At 36.5% G+C, this 25,342-nt stretch overlaps 1 long non-coding RNA gene across 1 annotated transcript; it reads left to right on the top strand.

The window, feature by feature from the left end:
* Window positions 1-7,738: 7,738 nt before the first annotated feature.
* LOC134841072 (uncharacterized) lies at window positions 7,739-23,795 on the top strand. Its single transcript, XR_010162450.1, has 4 exons — window positions 7,739-7,906; window positions 20,121-20,234; window positions 23,108-23,259; window positions 23,682-23,795. It is a non-coding gene; the product is annotated as an uncharacterized LOC134841072 (long non-coding RNA).
* Window positions 23,796-25,342: the final 1,547 nt, after the last annotated feature.

Here is a 25,342-nt window from a genome sequence, read left to right as displayed (position 1 = left end):
ATGAACGTGCAACTTGAACCGAATGGATGGAAAACAGCGGCCAGAATAAAGATGATAGGACGCAACAGACTATCGATCATTGGAGGGGACCTAATGTAGAATTAAGGACTAAAATTGGTGCAACAACAACCAGAGGGCATGGTGATGGTGATAGACCAGGATGCGACCGGGGGCCCAGAGATTCAACTAAGCCCGCGGCAGGAATATTTCACTAAGCAACTTAGAAACCTCCTTTGCAGGGTAGGAAAGATTAGCAACTATAAAGCACTGGCAGATTTTTTGAGAGCTTTACTCCGGTGTAACAAAAAGGACAGTGGGTCCCAATCCCTTTGGAAGAAAAGATGGATAGGGAGATTACAAAATTACTGAAAAATTGGACGAATGTTCGGATAATTACTTTGTTTCACCGATCGTTATCACGGTCAGAAAGGACGGGTCGGTTAAATTAGCACTGGAAGCGAATTGAACAAACAAGTCCATAAAAACGAATATCAGATGTCAATTAAAGAGGAGTTAATTGACACCGTCTGACAAACCATCAGTGAAGGAAAGCCGGTGGAGATTTTTTTCACAAATGGATTTGACGTACGCGTATAAGCAATTTCCCTTAAGTGCGGATGCGAGCATTCAACGCAAGTTTTCACTAATCGGAAGAAAATTGAGCGGTACGCACCGTTTCAAGTCCGGGTTCTACGACCTTACAACGACGCTGGCGGAGTTTCAACGAATAATGGATAGCAATCTGTCGGAATTTCCTCAGGCTCACTCGTTCATCGATGATAAACAAAAGGCTCAGAAATTGATCATATAGCGACCGTAGAGAAGCCCCTACGGAAATTAGACAAAGAAAACCTGTCGCTAAAACTGACAAAAAGTAAATTTGCGCAAAAGAGCTGTGAATGCCTCGATCATAAGGTTACACTGACGGGCATCACACCGTTGGTGCGAAAAACCAAACCGATCGAAATGCTAAGCCTCAGTGAGCGTTATCGCAGCTGAAATTTTTTATGGGCTCCATAAACAGCTTACACAAGTCTTTGCCCGTGCTTGCTGAGACCTTCGCCCCACTGCGCTCACTACTAAGTCGAAAAAATGATAATATATGGACAACGGAATTCCTTACCTTCGGCATACGTCGGCGAAACTATTCCTCCGGTTGATCCTAATAATCTGATTATGTCGTTCAAATCTTCATAGATTAATGAGCTTGCTCAAAAAATTTTTAGTAACCGATTAATGCCATAAAATTACATGAAAAAATGAGGTTACGTTGGCTGATGCACCTGCTAAGAAAAACATTTGCAAATCGATCTAAATTATGAAATAGCTGTGAAGATTTTCAAAAATCTTTGCTTGATCAGACTAATTACCAAAAATTGTTTTTGGTTTGGCGGGTTTGCACTATGCAACAATTTAGTAAAAAATTTCATATAGTAAACATGACTGCTCGTATATCAGGGCAAAGCCCCGAATGATCCGTCTGTCCCTTAATTCATATCAAATAGTATTTGGAAAAAGAAATTAATCAAAACCTATACGTTTTAGACAATATCAAAGTGTAAAAATTTGAGTCGAACGAAATTATTAGACCAATTGGCTAGCCTCAGTTCAATTTGAAACGATTTTGTTGAGCGAGATGTTTCGCCGGGCAAAAATAATTTGCGTTAAGCTCTCAGCATTTTGAATTAACTTTTTGAAGCGCGCATAATTTACTCCAGAACATGACAAAGTTGGCAATTTTCAAACCCCCATAATTTACAAAAAATAATCGGAGGTGAACCTAGGAAGTCGATATCTTCAATGAGGTATAACAAATTTTTGTTGAAAATTTTTCTTTCGATCCGTCAAAATTGACTGATTAAAAAAACACACCGAGCATAAATAATCCGTTTTGTTCAAAAGTCAATAGTCGGATAAAACTGGCAAAAAGCAGTTGGTTGGCAGTTTTTTTACAGGTAGCAGTAAACCGCGACGAAGGATTGTTTGCAAGGAAACTTACCTAGAAAACCATGCCTTAACATAATATAGGTTTGGTATAAAATTATTAACCCAACTAGAGGACAACAAAATCAGACTAGATATCTTGCGACACGTTTTCAAGTTTGCTGAGATGCACGAATTATCTTTTTTTTCCCTCGAACCCAAAGAATTGCTTTCTCTCTAATTTATGACCGGTGGTGCTAATTTTCTAATTTCCAGTTCCTGCAAAATGTTAACTTCTGATGTAATCACCTAATTTGATCATATATCCATTCAAAATCTCAAACTAATAATAGTTCTTTATCTCAAGGAAGTCTATAGACAACTTGCCTCAAAATTGAATTAGATTCTTGTACATAATTACCATGGCGAGCTTCATTAATAAAACTGCTTTTCAGAAAATCTCAAACTTGATATACCTCGCATTTTTTTTAAAATTCAAAATGAATAACTATTTTTGGTCTTTGTTTTCTTATTTATTAATTTCTTGTTTAAAGCGGCTGACTTGAGCTGAGTATATTCTAAATTATTACATGCAAATTTTGCGTTTGTTTTGATTTGGTGCAGCTTTTGTTGCACAGCAATGGCAATTTGTTGGCATATGTAGCTGCTTCATTGGTATCTAGTGTTAGAAAGTTTGCAGGGAATTGTGTCGCACATCTGAGGACGTGCGGCTTAAAATCTCTGGGTCGTAGATTAGCAAAAGAATGTTTTCATTCTCAAGGCTTTTCTTAATTTCGTTTTTCTTAGAACTAGTTTTTTTGGTTTCGCCTCTGTGCTAGAAATTGGCTCTAAAACCTTCTAGTTACACAAACGGAACGGTTAATATTTTTTTCAGGCTCTAAAAACAATTTAAACATTTCCAAACGTTTTTTGTTTGCTCAAACGTTTGATTTCCAAAGTTTTGCAAATCATTTCAAGCTCTGAAAAATACCTTTCAAAAATTTTTGAGTGTTTGAACTCCTTAGTTTTCTTGAAAAAATTTAAGACCCTCCCAAGTAGACTCAATCTAAAAAAATTATTAAATTTATGAAATTTTAGCTCCTCAATAATTTGCTTGAAAACACATTTTTTTTCGAGTTGATTTTTTTCACTAAAAAATTTTAAAATTTTGTAAACAACGGTTTTCTTTTTTAAAATGAACGAGCTTGAAAACTTTTTGCCAATTCGCGTTACAAACTTAAATGAAATATAAAGTTTCATTGCTTGATGAGCTTGCTCATAAAAACATGAATTTTAGTAACCAATTTTAGTAACCGAAGGAGCCAGAAACTTCTTGACTAACTCATTGTTTTGGTGGTTGACGAGCTTGCTTGTTTAGAAAAACTTGCTTAAGCATGCTATGCAATATATGAAGTATTTCGATATCTTACTGCTTGATCAAACTGATCATCAAAATTTTGCTTTTGCTAACCAATTTCCGCTATGAAAAATTTTGAAAGATTTTAGAATTTAATATCTCGATGGGCTTGCTTGAAAATTTTTCTTTTTTCCTAAACGTGTCATCCTTAGAAGTAGATTGAAAAGTTTCAAAGTTTCATCTCTCGATAAACTTGCTGGAGACCTAAGCTTTTCACGAACACAAAAATGGTGTGAAATGGTTCGAAAATTTTAAAAATGTCATCTATCAATGAGCTTGAATAAAATTTTTTGCTAACCTGTAGAGCTGTGATTTATCTTAAAAGATTTGAAAATGGGCTTGGTTTGCTCGAAAATTTAATTTTCTTGCGAAACCAATCGCACTCTGAAATCACATGAAATATTTCAAAGCTTCATTTCTTAATAGACTGGGCTTGCTAGAAAACTTCATTATTTTTAAACGAATCATGTTCTGGAGTAAATTAAAACGTTTCAAATTTCTGATAGTTTGGTCTAGCTTGAAAACTTGGTCTTGCTTTGTAAAACAAATCACGCTCTGAATTGACTTGAATTTTTTCAAGTTTTGACTTCGTGATGGACTGATTTTGCTTAAAAACTTGAATTTTTGCTAACCGAATTCAGAATTGAAATTTAGCATGATTATTTTCGAAGGTTTTTTGTTCAATAACTAATTAGAAAAAGTGTAAGTCTTTGATGAGTATGCTCAGCTTGAATAAATACTTTTATATATTCCAAAATTTTGCTGCTCAATGCTTTGCCCAAAAACCTTGAATTTTTTGCGAACCGATTATTTTGTTTGAAAGATAGTTTTTTTTCTAAGATAAACGCGTTTGAAAACAGGCTGAATAAGCTTCTGCAATAACAATTCGCGCAAAAAACATCTGAAATACTTCAAAGTTTCATAGATTAATGAGCTTGCTCAAAAAATTCAAAAGTTTTAGGAACCGATTAATGCCATAAAATTACATGAAAAAATGAGGTTACGTTGGCCGATGCACCTGCTAAGAAAAACATTTGCAAACCGATCTAAATTATGAAATAGCTGTGAAAATTTTCAAAAATTATTGCTTGATCAGACTAATTACCAAAAATTGATTTTGGTTCGGCGGGTTTGCACTATGAAACAATTTAATAAAAAATTTCATATAGTAAATATGACTGCTCGTATATCAGGGCAAAGCCCTGAATGATCCGTCTGTCCCTTAATTCATATCAAATAGTATTTGGAAAAAGAAATTAATCAAAACCTATACGTTTTAGACATATCAAAGTGTAAAAATTTGAGTCGAACGAAATTATTACGACCAATTGGCTAGCCTCAGTTCAATTTGAAACGATTTTGTTCTGCGAGATGTTTCGCCGGGCATAAATAATTTGCGTTAAGCTCTCTGCATTTTGAATTAACTTTTCAAAGCGCGCATAATTTACTCCAGAACATGGCAAAGTTGCGATTTTCAAACCCCCATAATTTACAAAAAATAATCGGAGGTGAACCTAGGAAGTCGATATCTTCAATGAGGTATAACACATTTTTGTTGAAAATTTTTCTTTCGATCCGTCAAAATTGACTGAATAAAAAAACACACCGAGCATAAATAATCCGTTTTGTTCGAAAGTCAATAGTCGGATAAAACTGGCAAAAAAGCAGTTGGTTGGCAGTTTTTTTACAGGTAGCAGTAAACCGCGACGATGGATTGTTTGCAAGGAAACTTACCTAAAAAACCATGCCCTTAACATAAAATAGGTTTGGTATAAAATTATTAATCCAACTAGAGGACAACAACATCAGACTAGATATCTTGCGACAAGTTTTCAAGTTTGCTGAGAGGCACGAATTATCTTTACTTCCCTCGAACCCAAAGAATTGCTTCCTCTCTAATTTATGACCGGTGGTGCTAAGTTTTTAATTTCCAGTTTCTGCAAATTGTTAACTTCTGATGTAATCACCTAATTTGGTATCTAGTGTTAGAAAATTTGCAGGGAATTGTTTCGCACATCTGAGGACGTGCGGCTTAAAATCTCCGGATCGTAGATTAGCAAAAGAAAGTTTTCATTCTCAAGGCTTTTCTCAATTTCGTTTTTCTTAGAATTAGTTTTTGTGGTTTTTTCACTAGGTCTTACAAAGCGCAGCTTCGCCTCTGTACTATAAATTGGCTCTAAATCCTTCTAGTTACACAAACGGAACTGTTAATATCGAAAAAAACTTAATTTAATCTTCATCAAAACTTGTTTGAATCATTTTCAAAATGTTTTGCTTTCAAATTGAAAACATTGTAATATTCAAAATCAACCGTTTTTGTAAGAAATGAGGACTTTATTCGCTTAATTACGCAAATTGTTAATGAATAAATGATTTTTAAGTAGCCAACTTTATTAACGAAAAAAGTCAAAAATCATCAATAGCAGCCAAAAATGAAATTTTTCTTTGTCATCCGTCATCATCATCATAAAAAAAACACCTTTTGTATACAGTATGTTTTTTTTCAAGTTTACTAATTTTGTCTCAACTCATTGAATTTAAAAAGATTGATGGACTTGATGTCTGAATCAAATTTGATTTTCCACGCTGAAAAAAGCTTATTCTAGTGAGTAAACTAATTTGGTAATTTTAATCTAACATTATCAATCCGATCTTGGACAGTGGGGGAAAAATTGCCGTCACGTTTTTTTTGTTTTTTTTTCTAGTTTCACTAGAAATTTTCTACTTTTTTAAATTCGAAATTAGGCAGCAAAAATTACCAGAATGGATTCAATGATATGTCCCATTAAGTTCACTTAAGTCGTGGTTGGAACGAAATCAAAGTATAAGATTTTCATTATAAGTTTAGAAAAGTTGGTCGGAAAAATTATTGAAGCAAGTTCAAAATTTTCAAGAAGTTTATTCCTTTTTTCTAGAAAATTGTATCGAATTTTTTCTTTGTCAAATCTAATTTTGAGCGAGTAATTGTTATGTGAAAATTCGTTTATTTTTTCAAAGTAACGTGCAATTTTAATGGTTTTGAAGCGAGTAAAGCAAGCTAGTGACGTTTGGTAATTGAAAAATGGTTTTTTCAAAAAATGAATTTATCTCCAGAAATTAATTTGCTGAGAATAGCTGCAAACAACATTAGATGTTTTAGTAAATTGTAAGCGCTTGTCTTTTCTTTGATCACATCGTGTACAAAAATTGACACAAAAATCTTAGTTTCTTATTTAAGATCAAGACCAGGATTTTCTGTGCTACTCGTGTTTTACTATATGAATTTCGATGATATATCTATTGTTTTGATCAATATGGTAGAGTGGATGCAAACAACATCCCCAATATCCTCATTTCAGGTTTTTCTCATAAGTCGGAACAAAAAGAGAAACGTTGCACTGAGTTTTTTTGACCAAGAAGGTTCAATCAACGGAGATTTTTATAAACAAAAATAAGGTAATACGAGATACCTAATTGATTGAGTTTTCAGAACTAGTAGATATTGGGCGTTGAAAGGGACTGCAGAGAAGTTTTGAGTGTTCGAATGTTGTATTAAATATCAAAAGTGGGGCCCTTTGAATAGTAAGCAGGCTTAACCCCCCCCCCCCCCATTTTTTGCCCCTGACAATACTGTCATTGTTTTCAATGCATCAGAATTGATTTTTTTTCTATGTTGAGATCTTTTTCCCCAATCATCAATTGCGAACAATAAAAGAGGGGAAGAGCTTTGAAACTGAACAATGGCTGGGCGGAAGATTTTTGCAGTTCTAGTTTTTGCAGGACGTTTCAGTAGAGTTGTTTTTTGTGGAATGAAATATTCTCTACACAATAGTTCTTAAACCTTCCTCATATATCCTTTTATTCGCACCGCGAAAATTTCAATTTATTTAAAAATCAAAACTAATATGTTTTTTTTTCCCGCTCTGTAATAGCTAGCAGCTATATGCATATAGTCTTGGACAAAATATTGAGTTTTATCTTAGCACCTTTTTTTCTGGGTCAAATTTCTGTTCAATATTTAAACACCATTAGCAGCTGACTAAATGATTTTTCATCTTGAAAGGAAACAAACCATCAATCATCGAAAGATTTTAAAAGCATCAAATACCACTTTGTTCATATTTTCAGATGAATTAGAAAAAAAGAAAGTGAAATCCATTATAATATAAAACTGTCGTTTTTGCTTGAGGTCGCAATTCAAATAAGCGTTTTTTAAAATTCGTTTTTTTTTCTTGCCCACAGTACTCATCAGGAGTTACCGTAAAAATATAAGCAGAATTTGAAACTAGAAAAATCTGAATAGCTAAAACTTTGTTCGAGATCATTGATGTATTTAATTCAAAAACTTACGTTTTTTTCCTAGCATAATTATTAACTTTGATCCCCAAAAATAACTATTATTACAATTTGTCTGATATTTGGTTTTATCGGCAGAATTTCTTATCGATTCTTCTTTTTTGTCCTTTTGCGCAGACAAAATTTCCATTTGATCGAAGAATTTTAGAAAAAAGCATTCAAAGACGCTCCCTATCTCCTCATTGATTTTTGTAACTGATTCGGAAAAAAAACACGACAATTTTGCAGCAGGTTTGTGTTTTCTTTAACCCGACTTTAAAAACCCGACTTTTTCTTTTAAAAAGTTAGCTTTAGCAATAGAAAAACTGCTTTATGTCTTTGCGTTTTGTTTTGTCTTATACTTAAGTTCTAAAGACCCTTGTTTTGATGGAAAATTATTCAGTGTTAAAAAATCAAAAAGTCTCAACGGTTCAGCCTCTCTCTGATTAAATGAAAAAAAGTCTGAAAAATCAAAACAATTAGGCCCCCTTTTCTGTACCTTTGATTTCCTAAACATATCAGGCGAGTATTTCTACTTGCAAAAGACTTAGAAACGCCGGACAAAAAGATCGGTAGGAAAAACGGATTCTTTTCGCTTTCTCTTTTAAAGTCTAATAGTAAAACTCCCATAAAGTCTCTAAAACAATTAAATATTTAATTTAGAGCATCTTTAGCCTGAAAATTATTATTAAAAATGAGGTTCAACAAACTACGTGTCGGCCTCATTAGATACTACTTCAAAACTATTTAAATGAACAAAGTCAGCATTCGATGTAGCCAATCAGAAATACTTCTGTAAAAAGAGATCGTCAGCGATTAAAGACTTTGCTTCGAGTAGTTAATCGGTTTCGCGGGGGTTTGGATAAAATTAAGGGTAGCAAAAACCGGTAGTTTTCCGCTCGCAAGGCGTATTTTTTGGAATTCAGCAACATTAGTGAAATCTCTTTTCCGGCAACCAATGAAAACTTAACAACTGGTAAACGGCGTCCAAAGTATTCATTGCTCCAATTTTCGTAACGAAAGTAACGGAAGATGTGTGCTCGGGTTGCGTTTTTTTCTTCAGACAAATGTTGACTTTTAAACTAGCCATTTTTGACAGAAGTTTTTTATTTCATTCAAAGGTATTCTTGTCCTGAGCTTAAATTTGAAAAGATATTTTATCTGTGATAATTTTTTCACCCCACGATAATTAACCACCTATGTTTACATTCCCTACTTTATAACTTCGTAACAAGATAACCCCACAACAATTTAACCCCCTTTAATGACAATAATTTGTTTCAAATTAACTTCTTTTATTAAGTTTTTTTACACTCATAGTAGTATTATAATGAGGTGTACTAATTCAGGCCAGAGAAGCCATTCTTAATTCACTTCATTATTTGTCGGTCAAAAATAATTGCATTTCGATTAGCTTAAGAAATAATCCCTCATTCACGCGTTTAAAACAGAGATAACCTACATGGTGGTAATTGAAGGCAACAAAAAACGTTTGTGAGTTTTATAAAAAAAAAAACTCATACTGCCTATTTGTTTAACCATTGTCATACCATTCCATCAAATATAAAGTTTGAAGCGTCTTTCCATTTTATTTTATTTTCGAAAGACAAACAAATGATAGCGGTATCTGGCCACAAGTGTTATCTTACACGCAAAAACAAGACAACTAGTTTTGAAAAACATCAAGGATCTGAGCGATAGTAAAAACCCAATCATCGCAATCGCAACCGCATTTCATTCCATACCAGATGACAGTGCCACTCAACTAGCCCTACCAACCAAAGACAATTTAGCTTGCACCGCACAACGAGCGCGCGCAAGCAACGAGAAGAAGTCTCAGCAGTCTCCTCAGCAAACAGAAGTTTCGAAATACCCGATCTTTTCAAAAACTTTATAAGATTAATAAGAGTGGGCAAAATGATCGCAAAATGACATGGGCAAAATGATCAGAGGATTATTTTATTCGGCGACACTGAAATGCTACGTGTGCTTGAAAAATCCAACTTTTAGTTGGCTGACAAAAATTTGAAAGTCACCCCGAAATTATTTTATCAACTTTACTCGATAGATTTAGTCTTTCAGGAATAGCCCCCGCTTGCATATATGCGTTACCGCCAAATAAAACAGAAAAAACCTAGCACCGTTTCTAAGAAGCCCTCAAAGTACTAGCCATTGATAGTAGACCTGAAAAAAAATTGCTGGATTTTGAGCAGGCCGTTCAGAAAAAGTCATGGCATACAAGCATTATGGCATACAAGTCCTAAGTTTCAATTTGATTCTAACAATTGGTAGTAAAAAAGGGTTATTTTGTAGTGGGGTTATCTAATTTTGGGGTTATATGAGAGGGGGTTAAGAAAAAGGGTTAAAAACACGGGATGATAAGCTTGAGAAACCATTTTTCGTGAAGTTATGGGGGTTTAAAGATAGCCAATTTTTTCGCGCTATTAACGCGTAAGTGGAGATTTAATCGGTCGTAGGAATCGTTCCAAATTGGTTGAAAGAAGCTTATTTGTCATAAATGATTTGTTACAAGGAGCGAAATCTATCCTTTTTGTACTTTATATGGCGTGTGGGGAATGATTTTCTCTAAAAATCTCAAAATTTAGAGAAAAAAAATTAATTTTATTTTATTACTTTTGATTTTTTTAATGTTATTACTGCTCCATAAACCTCAAAAAGCAGTCGGAACATTCAGGGCTTCAGTTTGATACGAGCAGTGTCGTTTCAGTTTCTTTGCTAATTCAGCTAAGAAATAAGAATAAGAATTAAATGAAAAGTGTACATTGTCCTTTCAATATAAATAAAATTCATATTTTGTTTCAATCAGAACATACCATACCCACTTTCGTAAGAAAGTCATAAAATTACAGGGTGCGATTATAAATTATTGAAGTTAATTTAATAAAAACTTCGATCAGTTATATCACATAGCTTGAGGTCATTTGTATGTTAGTTTTGCATGTATTTGATAGATATAACTAGTGTATAAATGCACATGGTTCAGGCAGTTACTGAGGTAAATTAAACCATTTAAAAGATAGGTTTGAACTTAGGACTACTTTGGCAACAATTTGTTTGAGGCAAGCTACTTGGAACTAATAATACGCGCTCATTGGAGTTTCAAAGATATTCATCAATTAAATTGAGTTTAAGTTGTGAGTCTCAAAAATTTTCAGTTATTATTTTTTTCAAATTATCTCATTTCCTGTTTAGTGCAGTTGCGGAAAAAATTTGTACCAGTTGCGTGCAAAATTAGGTACCACAAATAATCATCGGAATGATTCATGTGATATATCATATCAAAGCCTTTTTATTCATGATTCGAATTACAATAAAAAACGTGTAAAAAAATTCTCTGCGTCTAGAAAAACTGATATGATAATTTTTTTGTGTCGAAAAAAATGGTTTGAAAACCGAACCGGTTTGGTCTAATATTTAACTGATAAAGCTTGTCAAAAGGCAGTTTGCAGCTTATTTAAGCTTGTCTATTTTTATCACTGAATGTGTTTCATTTTCTTAACAATTTTTAAAAGATTTTCTTGATGTTTTTTTTTCCAAAAACTGTTTTTCATTTGTCCTATTTTACTATGACTATCGAATAGAATGGATGAGCGCGGAGGGCTATGAGTCAGCGTAAATTTCACCGCCTCTTCTAACCCCCTGCCAATTTTACACCCCCTGCCCCTCCCCGCCCAGTTCAATGGTAAAAACTTGAGGGATGGGAGTGGGGGTAAACTGTAAACTGGGGTGGGGGAGGTGAACCAAAGGGCAATCAAAAAGCAGCCAGAAAAAAAGTTTGTGAATTCTAAACTTTGTGCCAGAGTTTGTGAATTGATTTTGTTTTTTTTTGTTTCATTTTGTTTATTAATTAGTTACAAATTTATCTTAAGTATGTCCTAGTTCTGCAGAAATAGGTAACAAGCTGAATAGGTAATTTTTATGCAGAAAAGAATAATTTATAAGGGGTTTTTGTGCAGAAAAACGAGCATAACTTTCTTCTACTTAAGTAAAGAAAAAAATAGAGAAAAAAAGTACTACGTTTTTTTGGTATGGAAAAGATTTGAAAACCATTATGATCCACCAAAAACTAGATTATGAAAGTAATTATAATCCATTAAAAATGAAATGATATTTAATATTTGGCATCTATAATCGATCATATTGTTCAATACTTTTGTCACTGAAATTCCATTATAATCGATACTTATCGGTGAACTCCAGGGCTAGACGCTTATTAAATCAATTTTAAAGTAATTTTTTCTCTCTTTTTTGTATATTTACCAGTTCTTAAGTTTATTTTTTATTCTTCATTCCTTGGACCTTCATAGTGGCAGTCGGAACATTCAAGGCTATGCCTTAATAAGAGCACTCTTGGTCACTTTTATACTTCCCTTTGTTTGATATTTTTGTAAATTTCTACTGTACGATGTTTTCAGAATATTATATATTTCAGTCTAAATAGTAAAATTAATTAGATTTTACGCTCAGTGGCTTGCGCAGAAATTTTTCCAGCGCTGCGGTTTTTCGAAAAAAATTTTGAAAAGTTTATTGACTTTTTTTGTAGGTCGACCAATTTAATTTATTGAGTTCTCCGAAAAAAAGTACTATAAGGACTCTACGTCAAAAAATTTTTGCGCCCACAGGCAAATTTAAAAAACATCAGGCTGAAATGGACGTGTTGAGCGTTTTTAAACATTTTTACACCCCCCCCCCCCCCCCCTCAAACGTATTTATATTGGCACCGGAGGCCTTTAGAAATTTTTTTATATTAGTCAGCCAAAAATAGGGACGGGGACCCTTTGGAAAAATTTGACAACCATAATTGAGTCGCCATCCTTCGCCACAGTCCCGCCACCCTTCGGTATAAAAACAGTACCCCCCACTCCCCACCTCACATCCTTCGGCACGCTACTGAGTGCGCTCATAACACGCTTATCTTTCCGCAGCACGCAAGGTAGCTTGCACGCAACACACATCTTTTTTTTGCAGAGTTTTACAATGTGGATTACCGTGTTGTTCACAGTAATTTTAGTGACCCCGGTTTATGCTAAGATATCTGGCCTGAAATGAGGTCTTTCTGTTCATAGGGATTGTTTCATTGTCGCCGTAGCTTAGTACAAAAAGTATAATTCTCAACAATATGTTTCAGTGCAGGATATTTTTCACCACTTGTGAATATAGTGCCGGGTTTAAGAAGCTCCAATTTGGCAGGCGTGTCCAGAGGGGAACTAATAAAAAAGAAAGTCTAGTTCGCGCAGCAGAACCCATCTTTCCATTAAACGAATTGTAAAGTAAAGATCCCCCCTGCTAATAAACTTGGTTTCAAAGTGCATAAATTTTTTCATAGTTTCATTGATTTATACTTGATTGAACCAACAGGTCAATGGAAGTAACATGCGTTAGAAAAATCCATAAACAGGGCGTTTGAAGAGTTTGAAATCTGGTCCGTTGCGAATTTGTGTTTTTACAAGCCTAAGAAACAAAGACTTAAAACACCGACGGAATGATGTCATAAGAGTAAAACAATCAGGTTGTCATAAAAAAACCTCTACAAAAGAACAGATTTTATGACCTTTTTAAGAAAAACTACAATAATCATAGCTTTTAATAAAAAACAGGGTGTTTTCAAAACACGTTTTTATGTGCTCTTTGATAAAAAAGATTTCCGAGCAAATAAAAACCATATGGCTTGCCAGCTAATTAAAGAAGCGCAATTTTATAGCAGTTTTATTATCGGCATTTTTGTTCAAAAACAATTGTTCCTACAAAAGCTTAGAATGCATAGCTATATAAGTAAGTAAACCTGTTGTCTGAATCTGAAGTTTATAGAAAAAATATTTTCGCTCAACTTTTTTCAAAGTATATTTACCGAACAAACCTACTTGGCAAACATGTGAATCATTCCTAAATCGTTCTTTTTTCAGAAAAGTTTACAGTATTCCATTCCAGACAAGGTAAATAAAAACTATTGAAAAAATTCGCCTTCCCTATAAAAGCATTCTTAAGTCGCGCCGCTTAGGTCACTTCTTAAGTCGCGCCGTCGGTCTTGTCTTAAGTCGCTTTGCTCAAGTCTTTTCTTAAGCCGCGGCGCTTAAGCCTTTTCTTAAGTCGCGCCACTTAGGTCTTTTCATAAGTCGCGCCGTTGGTATTATCTTAAGCGGCGCGACTTAAGATAAGGCCGACGGCGCGACTTAACAAAATACCTAAGCGGCAACTTAAGAAAATAATAAAGCGCCGCGGCTTAAAAAAAGACTGACGGCGCGACTTAAGAAGAAACTGACGGTGCGACTTAAGAAAAGAAGGAAATTTGTCAACGCTTTCTGGTTGACCATCTTACAAAATTTTTTCTATTTATAGGTTTTTAAAAGATTTGTGGGTATTTTCTTGTTTTTCTTTTAACTGTCTTAGAAGCTCTATTTTTTTTGAAATTTTGAAAAAACTGGCCAAAAACAATTTGATTGCGTTTTATTACCGTAAATACGAAAATAATTTAATTTTGAAAACTTAACGAGTCTAAACATTTTTAGACAGTGGTTTTAATACATGCATTTCAAACAAAAGTAACCGAGTTTTTTATTTTTAAAAATTCAATCTCTTATATAAAATAAGCGCTCTGAAATTTCTTGGGCACCATGAAACGCCCATTTTGACGGTTTGTGTGATATAGCTTCCGACGTGTTGTATGCGTTGTTCAGATAGTTGTTGCCAAGAACTTCCTTCGGTTACCTCAGTTAGGACTAAATCAGACTAAGAGATTCCGTTATTGAACTTTGTGACAGAGGAGAATACTGTGTAAAATAAAACACCGTAGTTCTAAAATGCCGTATGTATAATGCCGTGTAAGTATCAATGGGGGACTTTTTGGTGGAAGGGGGTTATTTCCCTGGGGGTATGGGGATCGCAGCGGACTCTCATCCTCCAGCCGACCCCCCATCCTCCTCATCCAACTGCTCCCCCCTCAAATCAATCCTTAACTACATCTCAGTAGTATAATATCTTACAAAAGAAAGAAGAGAAAGTAGATATTAAGATACTGAGCTTACAAAAACAGATTTTCTTTCCTTTTGTCAAGAGATGTTTAGTTGGTTGCTTGGAAAGTCGCAGAGATTGTTCCAGTCAAAATAAAGCTTGCAAAAACTATAGCCGACTGCTTCCTAGTGATGTTATGAACGCAATTATCCAATTAAAGTACCTTAAAAAAATAACATTTAAAAAATTACTAAATTCGATTTTTCAATTTTTTAGAGCCCATTTTTGTAAGATGAAGTATAGTGCTAGTTCAATTTGTTTCAATTCAAACTATCAATCATGTATCATTCTATCGGTGCTAATTGAATACATGCAGGTACCGGCCAACGGCGTGTCTGTCACCTTTGGTGTGACCTCTAGCTCTCACTCTTGTGCTATACTTTGGAAGATTAAGTTATTTACATTTTGATTTGGATTCCGGAATTTACTATTGTCAAACCGACATTTCACATGGCGCAGTCAGCAGGTCCAAGTGATGGAAGAAGTCATTGGCCATAACTACATTCTGGCCATCGAAATGCAGTGAGAAGCCTATGCTGTGGGAATTTTGATATACACATTTTCAATGGGGGATGGTCGCCAAACACGAAAAAAACCCTTAAAACTTCTATTTCGATGGATCACTTAGGCGGCTCAAATAACGGCCTTACCAGACGAGGTGGATGGCAAGAACCGATTGACATGTGAGAAAACGTTGATTTCAAATCTATACCTGTTGCTCAGGGCGACACGATACCCCGAGTAGACGAGGCACTAGAAGCGGAATTTAAGAAGGAGCGGAATGAAACTTATGAAACTTTCCAGTTACGGTCGAGGAAGCAACAATTAGCGAGGCGCTCGAGCAATTTTACCCGGTGCTCAACTGGTTGGCATCGAGGTGCATTTTTGGCACATTGGAAGACCGGATATTGGGGGACGTTCTCATTGTCAGTATGAATAATCGGGAAGCCCAGAACTAACTTTGCCGATCAACGAAGAGGAACTTTGTCGGCACCATCGGGAGGTGGTATACGAATCAAAGAGGAACCAGTTGGAATTATCCGAGGAGGATACCGGAGCTCTCGTCCCCGGGGAAGGGGATCGTACCCCAGGCGCAGGTTCGCAAGAGGAGGAGGACTGAAGCAGACAAGCAGGAAGTGTTACAACTGTGACCAACCACGATTTACCCCGGATCACATGACCAAGTGCCCAGCAAAGAATGTTACTTGCAATTATTGCATGAAAATTGGACACTATGAACGTACCTGCTGGGGAAAATAAGCAAGTAAAAGGGGACGAGAAGCAGTCAATCTCATTCAAGAACAGGACGATGGACCACTGGATTATGCCGATACACCGCAAGACGGCTCAACACAACACGGAATTTCGGTTGGCTGGGTAAATCAGCTCGCGGTGCCAGCACATTCACATTCTTGGGATTCGGATAGTTCTGGCGACTACTTGGTAATGGCAATTCGATCCAAAATGTCACTGAACTCAAGGTCGCGGGGGTGCAATTGTTTTTGAACATTAATGGAAAGACCACACGTGTATGAATAGACAGCGGATCACCCATCGCAATTTTCATCTTTGGCCTTTCAGGAGCACCCTGGGTGCACAAAATGTCAAGTAGGAGAATCTGACAGTAACAAGTTCCGCGACTACGGAAATAACCCGCTTAAGATAATCGAGCGATGAACGTGCAACTTGAACCGAATGGATGGAAAACAGCGGCCAGAATAAAGATGATAGGACGCAACAGACTATCGATCATTGGAGGGGACCTAATGGAGACTTAAGGACTAAAATTGGTGCAACAACAACCAGAGGGCATGGTGATGGTGATAGACCAGGATGCGACCGGGGGCCCAGAGATTCAACTAAGCCCGCGGCAGGAATATTTCAGTAAGCAACTTAGAAACCTCCTTTGCAGGGTAGGAAAGATTAGCAACTATAAAGCACTGGCAGATTTTTTGAGAGCTTTACTCCGGTGTAACAAAAAGGACGGTGGGTCCCAATCCCTTTGGAAGAAAAGATGGATAGGGAGATTACAAAATTACTGAAAAATTGGACGAATGTTCGGATAATTACTTTGTTTCACCGATCGTTATCACGGTCAGAAAGGACGGGTCGGTTAAATTAGCACTGGAAGCGAATTGAACAAACAAGTCCATAAAAACGAATATCAGATGTCAATTAAAGAGGAGTTAATTGACACCGTCTGACAAACCATCAGTGAAGGAAAGCCGGTGGAGATTTTTTTCACAAATGGATTTGACGTACGCGTATAAGCAATTTCCCTTAAGTGCGGATGCGAGCATTCAACGCAAGTTTTCACTAATCGGAAGAAAATTGACCGGTACGCACCGTTTCAAGTCCGGGTTCTACGACCTTACAACGACGCTGGCGGAGTTTCAACGAATAATGGATAGCAATCTGTCGGAATTTCCTCAGGCTCACTCGTTCATCGATGATAAACAAAAGGCTCAGAAATTGATCATATAGCGACCGTAGAGAAGCCCCTACGGAAATTAGACAAAGAAAACCTGTCGCTAAAGCTGACAAAATGTAAATTTGCCCAAAAGAGCTGTGAATGGCTCGATCATAAGGTTACACTGACGGGCATCACACCGTTGGAGCGAAAAACCAAACCTATCGAAATGCTAAGCCTCAGTGAGCGTTATCGCAGCTGAAATTATTTATGGGCTCCATAAACAGCTTACACAAGTCTTTGCCCGTGCTTGCTGAGACCTTCGCCCCACTGCGCTCACTACTAAGTCGAAAAAATGATAATATATGGACAACGGAATTCCTTACCTTCGGCATACGTCGGCGAAACTATTCCTCCGGTTGATCCTAATAATCTGATTATGTCGTAGTAGCGTTGGCCGTCGGCTATGATGTGCGGAAATAATAGATCGGATAAAATATTGAAATTCTGAAAAGATTACATAGTAACCCATGGTGTGCCTGGAAGGACTCATATAGATCAGGGAACGAACTTTACATCAAACTATGTTAAAACGTTTTGTAACACTGAGAGAATCGAAATTAGAAAATCACCTGTAAATGATCATTGCGCTACTGGATGTGTGGAAAGGACAATAGGTAGTTTTAACAACTCTATTCTCACGTACGCGAAGAAGAAAAATCCCGGGGAACATGGTTGAAGGAGCCTTCGGTGCGCTTCGCATTTCAGTTAACGCCACTACAAAACTAACGCCATTTGAGGCCCATCATCGACGCGAGGCAGATACTGTTCAGGAAATCTCACATAGAAACCTTCGTTTCAACATTTGAATTGATGGAAAGCACCAAAAGAGAAATCTGCATGTTCAGATAGTAACGATCTGGCGGGGAATGATTTACCCCACCCGGCAGACACCAACTGGGGTGTGCGCTCGGACTTGGTGTATGACCCGAAGAGCCGGAACCACCCGTGAAGGCTCACGGAGGAGCTGCCATCATTTCCGAACCATCGTTTCGGAAATCGGACTATGTGGACCAGAAGCCAGGCAATTCAAGTCATTTTTATCAGCGCACTGGAGATCGGAATCTCCAAAGGTATAGAAAAAAATTAATTCAAAGGTGAAAGCAACGAGCGCATATACAATTACTCTAAACAATGGCGTTGTTCTTAGGAAGTCGGCGGTGGCAATCTCAAAAAATTCAAAAAAGGTTTCAGCTATATTTCCTCAGCCGCCTACACCGGAAACAATTACTTATCAACAACCATTATCGGAGCCAAAGAAGCCAAGGACTCTCAATCAAACCACTACAAGCCGACAATTCAAATCGATTGGCGAATCAGACAGCGAAAACGAAAGCCAAAACATCGCGCTCTCAATCAAGCGAACGTTTATCAGGCACAGTTAATTTGAAGAATCGGAACGAGAGCCCTCTGGACCCCTGACGCAACGCAAACCATTGGCACTGGCTTCGTCTGAATTGGTGGAAGTATAGACACCTCAACCAACGGCAACAACCCAGATCGGAATCCAGGAACCAGAAACAGCAGCACCAGCGACAGGCGTAGCGGAAAAAGTGGCGAATACTTCGCAACCGACTGAAACTAAAAAATGTGTACGCAAACAACGACTGGTGTCGTACAGTAGCAACGACTCGAACGACAGTCAAGAAACAACGGCGTCCCAAAAAAGTGGGCGTAAGCGAACGGCGGTCAGGAGGATGGGAGAGGTGATGATAGACCATCTTTGTAAAAAAATCGACCAAGGAAAAGAGTAAAATAGAAACTTATACTGTCCAAAAACTTTATCGAAGTTCAGGGAGAGGGATGGTTTTTTTAAAGGTCTTCCTAAAACTCAAATTCTTTCATCGCCTGCGGCGGTATTTTGGTTTGTGAAAACTCCAGCTGCAGCAATAGTTAATATCATTTCAATTGAGTACTTCAAAAATAACTATCAGTTAAATTTAATTATTTGCATTTTTCAGTCAAGAAAACTTTACAATTTTCCAATTTTTAGAGAGAGGGAATGTCATATAGTGCTATTTCAATCCGTTTCATTTCATCATCTCTTAACTACTCTTACTGTCAATCATGTGTCACTCTATCGGTGCTAATTAAATACCTGCAGATACCGGCCAACGGCGTGTCTGTCACCTTTGGTGTGACCTCTAGCTCTCACTCTTGTGCTATTCTTTGGAAGAGATTAAGTTAGTTTTATTTTGATTTGGATTCCGGAGTTTACTATTGTCGAACCGCCTTTTTACAAAGACTCAAAACAAAAGTTGCAATAGATTCAGGCAGGGGCGGATCTAGTCTTTTCTCGAGAGGGAGGAGGGTGGCGGATTTCGAAAACAACTTGGAATGTTTTTGTCAAACGTTTTTTTATGTCGACCAAATTGATTTTCGGAGGTCTGCCAAAGCCCCTAAAAGACCCTGTTTTGGCCAATTTTTGTGCGTCGCAGGCAAATTTTCCATAAAAAAAAACAGGCCAAAAACGGCTTTTTTGTGCTTTTCGAAAAATGTTCACAAAAAATTGTGTTTTTTTTTTGGCGCGCGCTACCCCCTCAAAATGAGTATATTTTGGCACCGAAGGCGCCTTTAGAAAAATTTTAGATTCCGTCACTAAAAATGGATATCTATAAACAGTACAAAGGAGGAGACACTTTGGGTTGGCAAGGGGTCGCATCCCTGAGAAAGGAGGTGGCCGCCCCTCCCCCCCTAATTCCGCCCGTATATTCAGATATGGAGTAGAGTCTTATCAACTCTTCGATGTAACATAGACGATCAAACAGCAAAACGGTGAATAATTTCACTTATCACTGAAAGAAATTTTTTTTCTAAACCGATTTACGACTGACTGAACGGACTTTAATATGATATCACACTAATCGCCCTACCAGTTTTTTTTGGTTTAGCAAGCAGGTCAAACAGCTCAACCCTGGAAAGGAGCTCATGGAAAATTTATTTAACTCAACTATTTTTCTGTTCTAGATGGGGGTGTCTAAATGGTTGTCGTGGCTGAGAGTGAGCAAACTACTCTTAGCCTATCTCTCCTTCCTCCTTCTCTTCTCATTCTTCTTCATCTACTTTCTTATGTGCAGCCAGGTAGCTCACTTTTCAATCTCTCAACTATTAGCAAAGGGGGATCTCTTTGCAAATCGGAGTGGGGGGGGGCGAGATTCTTTACTAAGTACAAATTTCAGATATGCTTAAAGGTTGAATTATTTCCTTACAGGGTGACAATTACTTAGAAGGTACCAAAAGGGGGGCTAGTTTAATGAGATCTATTATTTCTTGTTGTCAAATTCATCAATATTTTTCTTGTTCTTTTTTGTCAAATAGTGCCTATTGATTAAAACGGACTGTTTTCATCAAGTATTTTTTATTTGGAAATTACAGTGGTGTACTTTAGGATTAGGTTTAACATTAATCGAGTTTCAGATTATCAATGTCGAGGGGTTTTGTAGGCGTTTTTAGTTCGAGCTAAATTCTTTTGTAAGCTTTTGTAAAACAGCTGAAAAACCTGAGTTTCTGAGAAAACATGCTAAAATGACTAATTTTACCCCAAAAAATGCGTTTTATAAAACGCACTTTACCAAAATTATTAGCCCCAGTCGAAACTTTTTTGGCAAGTTTTTAGACTCATTGTTGATGGTTAGACGGATTCCAGCACTTCTTCGCATTTTATCGATATTTAGAGGTAGTCATTTTTTTGACCAAAACGACCCTGTCATTTCCTTTTTTTTCTGCCGCTAGCTGCCGACAATTTGAGACTTAGTTCTCTACTCGGTATCCTGAAAATTTTGATCCCATTTACAGGTGTACTCCAGAGTGAGATAATTAGCCTCGGGAAGATCAGGGCACTTTTTCACAAAGTTATGCAAAACTAACCTGGACTAGAACATTACTTGGGGGCTCGGTCAAGAAACCTTAACTCACTATCTTCATTTCGGAAATGGTATTGTCGCTTTCATAAATAAAACTGATCTGAGCGTTTCTGAAAAAATGGCGTTGTCGGGGTTCCAACTCTCTGAAGATATAGAAAAAGCGACTGAGGAGGGCACAGTGTATTCAGTGTCAAAGTTTCAAAAATTGACCTGGTTTAGAGTGGGTAGTACAAGTGACATTGTAGAACGATTATTCAGCTTGGCGGAACACGTGTTCGCGAATTATGATATTAAGATAATTAGTATGATATTATGATAATTATGATATTAATTATCAGAAAGACATCACAAAAATCATGATTAATTCTCAAAATTAATTGAGATTCCGACCAAAATTTGCAGTAAATTTTTGTCGGAATTTCAATTAATTTTGAGAATTAATCATGATTTTTGTTATGTCTTTCTGATAATTAAAATCATCAGTAGGAGTCATTGATTTTTCTTCAAACTGAGAGCAGCTGATAATTTTTCACAAGATTATTTATGATTATCTAGATAATCTGTTTGAGTTTTGGAATAATCGATATGTCTATCTTTATCTAAAGCAGTAGCGTACCGATGGGCGACATCCATTTTTCAGGCGACATACATCTTTATCTAAAGCAGTAGCGTGCCGAGGGGGGACATCCATTTTTCGTTGATTGACCTCAAATTTTTTCTAAAGGCGCCTTGGGCGCCAATATCACTAATTTTGAGGGGGAGCGCGCGTCGAAAAAATCGCAATTTTTCGGTCAAAATTTTCCAAAAAGTGCCTAAAAACGCCATTTTGGTCTGTTTTTTTTTTAAAAGTTGCCTGCGTGTCCTTTGGGTCCTCAAAAAATTTGGCTAGGGTCCTTATAGTTTTGAGAGAGCTCCGAAAATCAAATTGGTCAACCTAAAATTTTTCAAAATTGCAAAAATTTCAAAAATTTTGGAAAAACCACCACCCCCTCTAGAAAAACTTCACTGATCTAAACGTAACAACTACATAAGGTTTTTAGACCATTAAAAAATAAAAAATGAGTCTTGAAAAAGTGAGAAATGAGAGAAATTAGCAGACCAACATAATAAGACGCTTGACTGATTCAAGATGGATATTTGTTTGACAGCCGTAAAATCACGCTCACTTCTGGGTCAAGCTTACTTGTTTTAGACAATTTTCTCACAGCGTTTAAACAAAATTGATAACTTGAGAAACATAACAGACTGATTATTTGGCAAGAAAAAAAAACAGACTTACGCGCCCAATAACCCTCGTTTCGCATAATTTCGCAGCGGAGCAAGCGGTCGCTAGTCGCCATAACTGCGTTTGAAATTAGCGTTCTCACATGAAAATTTTTCTGAATCACTTACAAAATAAGACTGCGAAAAAAACCGCTTTGATAAAATTTCTAGCGTGGGTAGAGTTTTTACCAGACCGACCTTATACCAGACCACAATGCAATAATTCAATTAAGATAAATTTATATTAGTGGAGATTTTGAAAAAAAAAAACAGTTAAAACAAATAAAACTTCGCCAAAAAACCCCGTGAAAACATTGTCTTTAACCAGACTAAAGGCATCATTACATCTGTCAATCAAATTTGTTTATCGAGACTGGTAAAAGGTCCATGTTATAACTTTTCTGATAAAAGGTTGTTCTGGTAAAAAGTTGGTCCTCATCCCTAACACCGGCCGTATACAGACAGTAAAATTAACAACGAATAAAACAAACAAGATATTTTGGCGGGCAATTGACCGAATTAGGCGTTAACCGAATAATTAGTCCACAACTTGCTCACATTCAAATCGAACGAAAACAAGACTAACTGCAGTAATAAATAGTGACTCACTATTCGGCTAATTGTTTTCTTCTAATTGGTTACCTTGCTTCTGATTTGTTTCCTTATATATCTCTCATAAATGCCTATTATATTCACTGTCTGGATCAGACCCGTCTCCTTGTCATTCACCTGTTGCACACAAAAATCTGTAGCCGTTACTACTCATTTTAAAAATTCTGTATAATCGAGTCGTTTTGACGATTCTTGAGTTGGTATCTTTAATTACAGAGAGCCCTAATAGCCAGTGGGAGTCTTACAATAGCCTTATATGGGGGATCTGGTGTCGTGAACATCACTCATCAGCTGCCGAGGAGGTCAGAAGACAAGAACTTCTTCGACAGAAGAAGAGCTACTGTTTCTCCGTTTTTACTTCAAAACTTGTGAGTTTGTGCAATTTTTATACCAGGGTAGTGAATCGCAGAGGCATTTGCAGGATGGGGAGTTTTTAGGAGAAGGAGGAGCGTTTTTGATAACAGAGGCATGTAACTAAGTTTTGATAACAGTTTAAGACGATATTTTCTTTAATACACCTTGGTACAAAGTAAAGAGTATATAAACCCCTACAAAGGACCAACACAACGGTTTAGCACACGTGAGTTTTTTTAGAGCAACATTTTTTTTGTAAAGAAAAGGAAATTTGAGAAATTTTTTTAAAATTGATTAGAGTTTTTCTGGGCTTCAGAGAGAGCTTGACATTTTACTAGCTGCGTATTTAGAAAAATATCAAACATTAAAAAAAACATATTTAGTCGTAATAGTTCTCGTGCACGCCAGTTTGATGTCACAGAAATGTGTTTTTTAGATCGGGGAGCGCACTCAGTCGACTTTATTTAACGAAACCAGAAATAACCACGAAGTGGAAAGCAGTTCAGAATTTTATCAATGTGGTCTCGCTGCCAGAGACAAAACCAGGCGAAACGTGTGTTATTGTGGGGTCTAGTGGAATCATTCTTCTTCATCTACTTTCTTATGTGCAGCGAGGTAGCTCACTTTTTAATCTCTCAACTATTAGCAAAGGGGGATCTCTTTGCAAAGCGGAGTGGGGGGGGGCGAGATTCCTTACTAAGTTTAAATTTCAGACATGCTTAAAGGTTGAATTATTTCCTTACAGGGTGACAATTACTTAGAAGGTACCAAAAGGGGATCTAGTTTAATGAGATCCATTATTTTTTGTTGTCAAGTTCATCAATATATTTCTTGTTCTTTTTTCTCAAATAGTGCCTATTGATTAAAACGGACTGTTTTCATCAACTAGTTTTTATTTGGAAATTACAGTGGTGTACTTTAGGATTAGTTTTAACATTAATCCAGTTTCAGATTATCAATGTCGAGGGGTTTTGTAGGCGACTTTAGTTCGAGCTAAATTCTTTTGTAAGCTTCTGAGAAAACATGCTAAAATGACTAATTTTACCCCAAAAAATGCTTTTTATAAAACGCACTTTACCAAAATTATTAGCCCCAGTCGAAACTTTTTTGGCAAGTTTTTGGACTCATTGTTGATGGTTAGACGGATTCCAGCACTTCTTTGTATTTTATCGATATTTAGAGGTAGTCATTTTTTTGACCAAAACGACCCTGTCATTTCCTTTTCTTTCTACTGCTAGCTGCCGACAATTTGAGACTTAGTTCTCTACTCGGTATCCTGAAAAATTTGATCCCATTTACAGGTGTACTCCAGAGTGAGATAATTAGCCTCGGGAAGATCAGGGCACTTTTTCACAAAGTTATGCAAAACAAACCTGGACTAGAACATTATTTGGGGGCTCGGTCAAGAAACCTTAACTCACTATCTTCATTTCGGAAATGGTATTGTCGCTTTCATAAATGAAACTGATCTGAGCGTTTCTGAAAAAACGGCGTTGTCGGGGTTCCAACTCTCTGAAGATATAGAAAAAGCGACTGAGGAGGGCATATATGCTGAGCAGGCACTGTATTCAGTGTCAAAGTTTCAAAAATTGACCTGGTTTAGAGTGGGTAGTACAAGTGACATTGTAGAACGATAATTCAGCTTGGCGGAACACGTGTTCGCGAATTATGATATTAAGATAATTAGTATGATATTATGATAATTATGATATTAATTATCAGAAAGACATCACAAAAATTATGATTAATTCTCAAAATTAATTGAGATTCCGACCAAAATTTGCAGTAAATTTTTGTCGGAATTTCAATTAATTTGGAGAACTAATCATGATTTTTGTTATGTCTTTCTGATAATTAAAATCATCAGTAGGAGTCATTGATTTTTCTTCAAATTGAGAGCAGCTGATAATTTTTCACAAGATTATTTATGATTATCTAGATAATCTGTTTGAGTTTTGGAATAATCGATATGTCTATCTTTATCTAAAGCAGTAGCGTACCGATGGGCGACATCCATTTTTCAGGCGACATACATCTTTATCTAAAGCAGTAGCGTGCCGAGGGGGGACATCCATTTTTCGTTGAATGACCTCAAAT

Source organism: Symsagittifera roscoffensis, chromosome 3 (assembly GCF_963678635.1).
Source record: "Symsagittifera roscoffensis chromosome 3, txSymRosc1.1, whole genome shotgun sequence".
NCBI lineage: Eukaryota > Metazoa > Xenacoelomorpha > Acoela > Convolutidae > Symsagittifera > Symsagittifera roscoffensis.
This window is presented reverse-complemented; position numbering and strand designations above follow the sequence as displayed.